This window comes from Humulus lupulus, chromosome 5 (genome assembly GCF_963169125.1).
Source record: "Humulus lupulus chromosome 5, drHumLupu1.1, whole genome shotgun sequence".
NCBI lineage: Eukaryota > Viridiplantae > Streptophyta > Magnoliopsida > Rosales > Cannabaceae > Humulus > Humulus lupulus.
In genome coordinates this window covers 181,713,453-181,725,004 of record NC_084797.1, presented here as the reverse complement: position 1 = coordinate 181,725,004, position 11,552 = coordinate 181,713,453, and positions in this window count along the sequence as shown.

Here is an 11,552-nt window from a genome sequence, read left to right as displayed (position 1 = left end):
AATCAGAAATATGCTACTTTAGAAGACCATGAGAATCAATGGCTAGTTAATTACTTCTGATTTCAATTAAAAATGCATTCAAGCACAATAAAAGTTAAAGAAACCAATATATATCTTAAATAAAAAATAACCACAAACATCAAAATCAACGAAAATCAGCAAGCATGAGCATATATATATACATATCTTCAAATTAAAAATCAAACCACAAACTGTGAATTGTCTAAGAATTTGGCCAACTAGAACTAAACAAGTTAATCACAAATTTAAATGTTTTATTTATCTTTCCTGAAACTTCATAGAAAAAAATAAAAATACTATTCAATGCAAAAATATAAACCTAAACTTCAGTTTTTCCTTAAAACTACTGTATTTGAGACTTAAAACCCATTATCATCTCTATCAAGCCATAAATCCAGATAAACAGAAGAAAAAAACCAGAACTGTATTATTTTTCTTCAAACTAAATCAAAACAACATTCAAAACAATTACCAAACCCAAAAAATCCATTTGTTGCAGTATAACCTCATCAAAGTCAAACTTGTCGCACCCATGAGGAAGCCACCCTGTAGAACCCACGAGCTGAGTCTCCCTGTTACACGCCTCAAGCTGCAAGAGCCCACCACCCTAGAGCACACCTGCAACAAATAGAGAGAAATGTTGAACGAGAGAATATCTCAAAGAGAGAAAGAGAGAGCAAGAGGGAAAGAGTTACCATCGCTGAAGAATGATGTCTCACTACCACTACCACCAAATAATAGCAACAACCAAATAATATCTCACTACACTTAATTAATAGTAACTACTCTTTAAAAGTTCTATGCATCTGCCTTTATATAATATGCAATGTCCTAATTGGAATTTATATTTGGAAAGACAGCCAAAGAAAAAAAGTTACTTTTTGATGCATAATTGAGTTGTCTAGACATGATTAACGAATTTATAACAGGACAGACAATGATATGAAGTTCCTTTTCTTTCTTCTCCTACATGACATATATATTTATATGTATTGACGGCTACGCAAGAAACACAAGAAACCCAATCCCACAACACAGAAAACTAAATAGAAGTTCCCAGGTTTAAAAAAAATTAGGCAACATTCTCCACTTTCTTAATGCATAATATATTTTTCATGTATAAGCAAGATAAACTGAGACAAGTGACTACTAAGATATAATACCTTAGTTGTGAAATTGATAAGAATCAAGGCCTGAGACATCGTTCCCATGGTTTTCTTGTCCTTAATGTCATGTTTTTTAACCTACAAGGGAAGGCAAATTGATGCCCAAGAATAGTTAGGAGAGAATAAACAAAATAGTAAATATGTAGTACGCAACAAAGTCAACAAGATACTCAAAAGAAATGTGAATGCATAAATATATATATCAGATAGGACATTGCATAATAGAATAGAACCAATGCAAATGCACAAAGCATAGACAAAGCATTTAGATATATAATTAGATGCCAATTGTCTTAGGCTCCTAGTCTTTAGGAGGTATCCCCTTTGTAGTTACAATTTTAGCTTTAGAGTTAAAACACTTAAATAAAATGAAATTTAGTAGTGCCATTTTTCAAAGGTTAAAAGCATCAGCACATGTGATCAATAATTCTATTTACACTCATAGTGATATTTTGAAAGATTAAAACAGAATCCATTTTAATTGTACTATAGTCATTTGAGAATATAAAATAACAAAAATACTAATAATGTAGAAGAATACAAAACAGAAAACAAAACTAGTTGCAGAGCATAAAAATATTTTCAACATCACATTTTAATAGATTACAAGAATCCAAGAATGCAACAGATTCTCCCAAACCTGCAACCAGTGACTTCTCCTTAACATTCTCTTTGACATATTCCATCATAATTAGCCCTGCACAAGTACTCAACAAGACCATACATGTGAGATAATTTCTAATATGTACAAGTACAGATAATCAAATGACAGCATGCTGATGAAGAAATAAGAACTTGAGTAAAATTCACAGCCTGGTCAAAGATAAACCGAAAGTTCACAACAAGCACACAAGTTCACAGAATAGCTGACTTCTGTATATTGCAAAACCAGTAGGCAATTGTTAGGCCTTTGATACGCCTAACAACTCAATGCAAAAAAAGGCAGCAAGTGTAGAACAATAAATAGCCTTAAGTCTGATGTGATGACCTGGCTGTTGAGTGTTTAATTAGTTGTCCTAGTCAGCTAATGTTTTATTGGTAGAGTTTATTGTTGTAAGCCTGAGTGACCAAAGAGAATAGCTATATATTGGTGGTAGGCAGGTCTGGGGGGATCTATCTGATTATTTGTATTGTTTTATAAAGTGAATTGTAACGCCCTGGATAACCAAGACCGTTACACTGTGTGTTTAAAATAGTGCAAGACTTGCTAATCAAGTCATTTAGACAAAGTGTGAACTCTATACCATCATCAGAGTAGGAATAAAAGATTTTGGTCACAAACAGGCTATTTTCATTAAAAATGATGGTTTAATACATGGAAACTCAAAACAGGATTTAGACGTCTTAGTTACAACAAGTTCCAAGAGTTACAAGTATTTCAAGCCACTCTAATGGCAAAATATACATTTTAGGTTTCCGTCCCTGTACAATTTCTCGACCGTGGCGGCCGAGCAGCTGACAATGTACACCTCGCCCCCAAAGCTCTCCAACTCATGGTTGATTCAGCCTACCCTTGCCTTTACCTGCACCACGTAGCACCCGTGAGCCGAGGCCCAGCAAGAAAGCATGATAACTTAGCAAGATCAACATCATTTATCAAATATTTCACAATGCACAACCCGGAATTCAGCATTCCATAACATTTACCCAATCAGTGGTAACACACAACAAATTAACAGTTGTCATCCAAGTAGTCAACAAGTCACATTCATAGCACAATATTCTTGATCATAATCAACAGTTTATCACATCATCAAATGATATTCAGGGTCAGCGCCCTTAGTCGCTCCCTCTATTTAATACACTGTCTTCGGCTCTCTTGGGCCGCCCCCAGTGTAATACTCACTGACTCCGGCCAGCTTAACCGAGCTCAGTGATAAATAAGCTGCCTCAGCTACTAGTGGCCGAGCCGCGCCCTGTGCGCAAATATTGATTCCGACACTCTTAGGCCGGTTATCGCATGTCCCATGGCATAATAATACCATCTCATGACATGATATACAAATGTAGGGAGCTCTTAGTCCCATCGTGTCCACATGGTTAATCACATTCACATAACAATGCATACAAACATACGGAACACTTAGTCCCAACCTAGCCACATAATCAGGTGCAGCTTTCTTACCTGTATCCTGAGCTTCCGATGCCCCAAAGCCGCGAGCACGGTCCTCTATCCCGAGCCTCACCAAAGACCTAGTCACAACACAAATGAAACATCCTTTATCACTAACCAATCCAAAACTACTTCCCGGAACCAATCCCACACTCTCGGAATCCCTAAAATCCCTAAAATAATGCACCGAAGACATCCCCCGAACCCCCAGAGCAAAGGCTCAAAATTGTAAAATTCCATGTTCTGAAATTGGCTTAGCGCCGCGGCGCAGCCCTATAGGGTCGCGGCGCCCAGCAAGTTTGAGCCGCGACGCCCAGCAAGTCAGAGAACTTGCTCTGCCCAGAAACAGCCTCGCGGCGCGGCGTGTAAGAACAGCGCCGCGGCGCTCCTTCGCGAGCCAAGAAATCTGGGTTTTTCCTGAGCCTAAACCATTCCAAATCATTCCTAACAAACACCTAAGCCCAAAAATCAATTCATAACCCCAAATGAACCCTCTAACAACCCATAAACGTCATAAACAACCCCAATCACACAAGCACACCCCAAGATCCTATCTTGAGTTTCAAATTCCTAAAACTTTAACCATGGCTTCCAAAACTATAAATCATGCTTCAAAAGTCTTAAACCACACCAATTACGAAAATTAAACATGCTAAAGATTCTTACCTCAATCAAACTCAGCTTGAACTCCTCCCAATTCCAGCTCCCAACCTTTTTCCTCTTGATAATCCTAATTGAATTTCCAAGTAAAACGAGCCATATTCCCTTTAAGTTTTCCCACTCAATCTCTGAAAATTCAGACTTAAATTCAACTTTAAACAGAGCACAATTCTTACCTTTGAGCAATCCTAGCTTAAATCTGGTTTTGGTTGCCTCAAACTCCTTTGAATCTCCTCGTAGGTCACAAGTTCAGCCCCTTCTTCATTTCCCCTTTCTTTCTAGCTCTTTCTTCCAAATTCAGCATAGACCAAAATATAACCAAGTGTAGTACGTATTCCCTTCTCCTTCAGCTGAAGTAATCAAAATCCTTGCCCAATGACCCTTTTACCCTTCCATCTATTTCCCATTCCTACTAAACCTCAAGGCCCTTTTTGTCATTCCTACTTCCTTACAATTCTACCATTTCTCTTTCTAAACCTGTTACTCTCTATGGTTACTAACAGTTACACAGGTTACCAAATTACCAGTTACCATTATCTCACAAGAGCTAAATTACAAAATCCCCAAAATACCCCTAGACTCCTCCCGAGCCGGGTATAAAATCTCGTCGTGACTTTTGAGTTATCTAGCTCTCTAGGACCGTCTCGGCACGTGCATCACATCGACATCACCACACCCACGTGGTACAAATTACATAACATAATTATCACGTTTATGCCCTCAACAGGCTAAAATTATCACATAACATAATACACATAGTCACGCATCTCAAATACTCAAATAGTCATATAACATGCTTTAAATCATAATCATGCATCTTAATCATTAAATTCACACATACTTCCCATTATGCCCTCCAGGCACACTAATCAAGGCCCTTAAGCCTTATTAGCAAATTTGGGTCGTTACATGAATTCTCTGTGGAGAAATCCAAGGTCTCTATGTCTTGGAACCCCTTGTAATCTTGTTTTGGTATCAATAAAGATTCATTCTAGTTATTCAACATACTAGTGTGCATCAGCAATACAAAGACCCATGAACAGATTAATGGTGTATTCAAGAGACCACTGACACTCTTTAACCACAAAATATAACTCACCTTCAAGAAAATCTTTTACACTACTCACAACTTCATTTATTCATATTTTTTTTTTACCTTTTATTGGGTGCCTAACATCTAGCTAAAAATTACAACCAATTACTAAGTAGAAAATTGTGGTAAATAATGCAAAATCCATATATTCTTAAGTTAATAAACAAATTATGAACCCTAAGACAAGGCTTTACACTTAGAGGATTCCTCTCTTCAGCAACAAGAAATTAAGAATGATTCAACTAACAAAAACTGCCAATTATGCATATACCCTATGTTTATATTATTAATTATAAAGTTTTTTTAAAACATGGAAACATTCCATTTAGATATGGAATGTAGAAAGAGACTATAATATTCTTCTCCAGTCTTAAAATAAAGTGTAAACAAGAATCTTACATTGTACCATCTAACATTATCCAACATTCCAACTAGACAGCAACAATAACTATAAAACTAAAAAGACATAAAATATTGAATAACTAAGCATATGCTTTTGAAAATAGTTTAAACCCTGGAGCATTTATTAAATTACAGGGGAATATGAGAGGGGCGGGGGAAGAGAAAGAAAAAGTAACTAGTGTTTTTAGAAATATATATACATGTGTGTGTGAATATAAATAATACAAAAGAGAATATAAAAACCAGGCTTAGTCATGTATATTAGAACAAGTAACATAAAGAAAATGGAACTATAAGTGTAGACAAAGGCCTCCAAAGCATGCGGTTATATACATAATAAACAATACATTAAAACATACATATTAATGTATGAATAAAATATTCTATGTTCTATGTTTTGTTTTTTGGAGCATGAATAACATGTTCTAGAGGCTTTGAACTATGTTTCACAAAAGAGTTGAAACAAAAAATATACTACTAATTCTGTAGCTACTCCTTTCAGCATTACAACAACTTCCCTTGTAGCTTCCCCGCTTGGAGACCGGTCAACATCTTTGATCTTTAGCCTTAGTGTTTGATTTTTGTATGTTTTACTACTTATCAACCATGCTGCAACCACACGAATTTTTTTTCCAAAAATGAACTTCCCCAGGAGCATATTAGTTCACCCTTAACTTTTGTAACAGCAAAATTTATCAAAAATTTGAGGCTTTCCAAGTCATCATCCTGTAATAGCATGAAGAATTTAGTCGAAATCAGCATCATTATGAAGTGATAAACCAGATATTTCTAGACAAGTTTAGATCTATTTTGTTCCTTTGTTTACTTTTTAGTTTTAGGATATACACAAATAAGATTTATCAATAAATATATCTTAAACAAAGAAAGAAAAGAATTTAAATGTTATAAATTCTATAGATATAGGTGCATCTGTAATTAAACAAAGAAAACTTACAGTAAAAGTAGTTACAGTTCTTTTGGTGCATAGATCCAGCCTCAAGTCCAGATTCTTTTCATGGCAAGATATGTCTCTGAGCATGTGATGAGTATAGACATGTTCAATCTAAAAGAATAATTAATTGGAGAAAAACACAAACCTCAGAACTTGATGATGAAAGTTAAATATCATCAACCTGTTTTCTTGTTACAAAATCTACTGTCATGAATGTCGCTATATAACTAAAATTCTACTTACCTTGTATATATCAAACTTTCCATCTTCTAGTACCCTGCATTTGCACCACATATTTACATTTGGTTGTGATGCATCACGAAACTAAAAAAATGGAAACATGTTAGAAATTTGATAAGTACTTTTGAAGGATCCCACAAACCAAATAAACTACACACACACAAAAAACATACATATAGCTCTGCTGATACAAAACTAGTATATTTTTGCTGAAGCTTTCGATTCATAAGTTTATGCTGAGCAAAGACTTACGCATACACAAAACACTTCTTTCTCTTGTTCAAATTCAAGTCCACTCTTTGAGGCACCTTCTTTTTCCAAGTATTCTACATATGAATCCAGAATATCTGTGTAAAATGAACCTCTCAGTGGCCTCACTGCTTTTCCAGAAAGCGAAACTCTTGTGATAGACTTTTGTTCATAATCTGAACACCTCCTAATCAAACAATTATTTCTCAGTTATGATAATAAAGTTGGTTTGCAATTAAATATATAATAAAAAGATATTGTTGAAATATTCACTGAGGTGAGGAGAACACAAATCTATTCAGACTATTTAACTAATAATTGTATAGTGGATTCAGTTTCACTTTAAAATATGCCTCAAAATGTTTATAAAAAAAGTGTCAAACACCCACGTTTTCAACAATAAATTTATATGAAGAGACTAACCCACGAAAAAGATCTTTCCCAAATTCATTATAATCTCTAATAAGAGTTTCAACTTCCAAACCAAGAATCCCAATCACTGTTGAAAAAGGGACCCTGATAAGTAAATTTAGAGCTCAATTTATACAAAAAAAAAAAAAAAATAGAACTCTTAAATAAAAACACTCAATCAAAGACAATTATTTTCATTATTCCTCAAAGTTCAACTACTTGAACAAAGTCCCATTAACTTATATCATCTCAAATCCATTGCAATCAACCTCATTTGCTTCAAATTGAACACATCCTCTATCAGAGTGCTAAAATAATCAACTTTCAAAACAACAATGTAATGACATCGAAAAAGAAAAGAAAAGAAACAGCTAGAAATGTAATGTGATGGATTTTGGGATTTTTGGAAACTCACCTTCAAGCTGGTTCTCACTCAAGTCCAAGAAATCAAGCCCCTTTTGTTCCGAAATCCATCTTATTTGAGTAATTTACTAATCTTACCGATTAAGAGGAATCAACTCCTTTTATACAGAGCAGAAGTTAGAAACTAACAGAGCTAACGAAGCTGTTAAGAAATAGTAAAATAGAATAACAAGGCCAAACAACACAAATACACACACATATATATACATATACATTGATGATCTGATATGAAATTGAAATGTAAAACCAGTTTTGATACACAAATCTTAAACAAAAGATAAAACAAATTCATAAATATGATACTTGCAAATCAAAACATATAATAAAATCTATCATAGAACAAACTCATGGCTATGAAATATAATTGTGAATCTGAAGCAAAAAAAAAACTCGTAGAAAAATCTTACTGAAACTATGTTGCAAATCCCATAAACTATGAATTCAAAAAAATAATTCCCATCGCACAGAGAAAAATAGAAATGCATGACTCCAAACAAAGAAAACAAAAAGAGAGGGTAGAAGAAAAAACCTCTGTCTCACACCAGCTGCCCTTTTCCATGAAGACGAGTCGAACCCCTCGCCGAACCCAAGAGCAAACTAGAGTTGTCCTTCCCCGCGACACCCCAAGCACCTAGATGAAGTCCTCCTCATCACAGCGACGAGGCCAAAGTTGTTGAGGATACTCGTTCGCAGCTCCGACTCATGGACGAAAGAAAAAAAGAAGGACGAAGAAAGGCAGAGAGGTGCAGACCAAGGAGGAGGAGAAGAAGCGACGGGGGTGGAGAAGAAGAAGGGGGTGGTGCAATGTTAGAATCAACTGCCTAGCTTGAAAGAGAGAGAGCAATGTCAGATGGAGAAAAGCATAACTAAACCTAGATGAAAAGAGAATATGGGAGTGTTGTATTATTTGTTAGGGAGTGGGAAACTGAAAATGATCCGCGACTTTTATTTCATTTTGCGCCTGTACTAATTGTTTTTTTGGGGGGAATTATTTATAGCTTAGGTGGCTAAGTGCTATCAATCAAATGTAATAAATAGCTTTTATTCTTGTAGTGTCTTGAGACAGGGATACTTTTGGCCCACTATGAATGGTGATGTGATGGACTATGTCAAGAAGTGCGACAAGTGCCAACACTTCGCCAACATACCCCGAGCTCCTCCAAAAGAGCTCACCAAGATGACAAGTCCTTGGCCCTTCCCAGTCTGAGGAATTGACCTTATCAGGTCCTTGCCAAACTTCTCGCTACAACCACTTCCAAGAAGGCACTAGACTTCATCATTAAGAACATCGTTTGTCACTACGACCTCCAGAGAAAGATAGTATCTGACAATTACCTGCAATTCGACAGGGAGCTGTTCACAGACTTCTGTCAAAAGAATGGAGTTATGAAGAACTTTTCCTCCATATTCCACTCGTAAGCAAACAAACAGGTGGAGGCTTTCAACAAGACGCTTAAAGCCACCTAAAGAAATGGCTAGAACGGGCGAAAGGCGCCTAGCCTGAGGAGCTGCCTAAGGCATTGTGGAGTTATCGCACCACTGCTAGGACCTCTACGGGCCACTCACCATTCTCCATGGCCTACGGATACGAAGCCATGCTTCCAGTCAAGGAGTAAATCTCCATGCATCGACGAGATACGTACCATTCGACCATGAACCACAATTTACTCTAAGAGTCTATGGACCTTGTGGAGGAGCTCTGTGAAGCTTCACACCTTCGAGTAGTGTCCTACTAGCAAAATGTGGCTAGATATTTCAACTCTAAAGTGAAGGATAGGAAATTGGTGTTGTGAAGAGTCTTCTTAGCCACCTGAGATCTTGGTGCTGACGTATTGGGCCCTAACTGGGAAGGCCTGTATCAAGTCGAGAGCATAGTGTGTCCAGGGACATACAAACTAGCCCGAATAGGTGGGGATTTAATGCCCCACACCTGAAATGTCGAGCACCTTTGCTAGTTTTTCTAGTAAAATAAGCAATGTGTTTTCTAAGTTTTGTCTTCATTTTGTAGCCTCTGGGCACAATTAATGGAAATCGTGTGTGGAAAACATGATAAATGAAATCCACACAAACTGCTTGTATTTAAAATTTTAATTTAGTAATTTTGCTTCCTGAGGTGTACCTGCTCGCTGGCCTGGACAAGTTAATGCCGACAAGTCTTCGATCACTTGGGGGGCATAACTGGGTCTCCTCATAGGATAGCAAGCTCACGGAGCGTGACATAGGAAGCTAAGCTTATAATGAGTGGACTAAGCCTAGTGTCAAGGATGGCGTAAGCAGGCTAAAAATCCAAGTACCCTATGGGAGAAGAACTTGAGTTGTGTCCCGAGGACCAACTACAGGTTCCCGACTTCCAATGGGAGAACACACCCCTGAGTCATTTTTACTCGGGGAAACTTTGTTCAGTGTAACCTCTCAAGAACCACATGCCCCAAGAGTAACACAAAAAGAGCCAAGGAAGCTAAGCTCGTTATGAGCAGAGCAAGCCTAGTGTCACATCCTAGGGAGTTAACCCTAGTATAGGAAGATCCATGACCTAGGAAGCTAAGCTTGTTATGAGCGGAGTAAGCAAAGTCTCACAGGATCCAAAAATAAAAACCTAGAGAACAAATCCTAGCAATGAAAGAATCCAAGTAACACGAGAGTGAACTTAAGGTTGTCCCCCAAGGACCATGCACCTGGGGAGCACTAACCAGTTCCTAAATCTCTAAAATGAATGGAAGCCCGAGTAAGTAGTACTGGGGCTTAAGCTTCAAGTTACCAAAAACTTGACCATCTGTACTCGTTGAGAAGGACCTAGGAAACTATGCTTGTTGTGAGCAGAGTAAGCCTAGCAGTACTCAGGTAAGATGACGAGGAAGGGTGTCCTGGCTGGAGGACTGCCAGACACCTCATAGGAAGGGATTTCCTTTCCTTTCCAAGAAGGTCCCTGATTGCGTAGATTTTCCTTCGGAGCCTCAATGCTATAATGCTCCTTCGGGTGAAGAGTGGAGTGGGAAAACTCTAGGATGCATCGACCCATCTCCTGTGTGGTGTTTGTCTCATATTGAATAAACAACCTTGAATGGATGGATGTCACCTCGTCCAAAGGCATAAATCCTCGAGGGTGAAGTTTTCTCTTCAGGTGGTGAAGGAAGATATCGATAAAGTCTTTGTAATCTTGAAACTCCTCCTCCATCCATTGACGCTTCGAGACCTTCCCTCACCTGAGGAGTGATGGTGAAACCCTTATGTGGTTGAGACTAAATTTCTCCTCTACATGCTTAGATGGTAAGGGTTATGGGGGATTTATCTTGAGGCATAGAGGAAGACCTTATCCTCACCTCGAGCTGCTCATCCTCTTGGGCCTCGGCAACAGCTTGGATGATGAGCACCATCTCCACATTCTCATTGTGCATCCTCTGTTGGTACTGGAGGGCCACTTGTGCCACCATATACTCCATGTGAACCCTGACATCTGCCAGTGACTTCTTCAAGTCATGGAAGCTGAACAAATTCATGGGGGTTATGTGTTGACCCTTTTGGAGAAGCATGTACTAACGTAGATGAGCCTCCCTGACGAGGAAGGAGACACTCTTCACCTCGTCTGAGAGTGCCTTCATTCTTTGAAATCTCTTGTTGTAGGAATTAACGTGAGTAATGCAACAGAAAGGACATGCAAAAGGCTCAACTCCTTAGGACCAGCAAGAGACTTACCAACCCTGGCGATGTCCAGGAGTAGTGTTGGATTAGTCTGCATGGAAAAACCACTTGTCTAGAAAAAGTGGTCTTTATAGTCCTGTGCATGGCTCTCGTTGCCGCACAGAGCCTTATAAGACTTGCCCG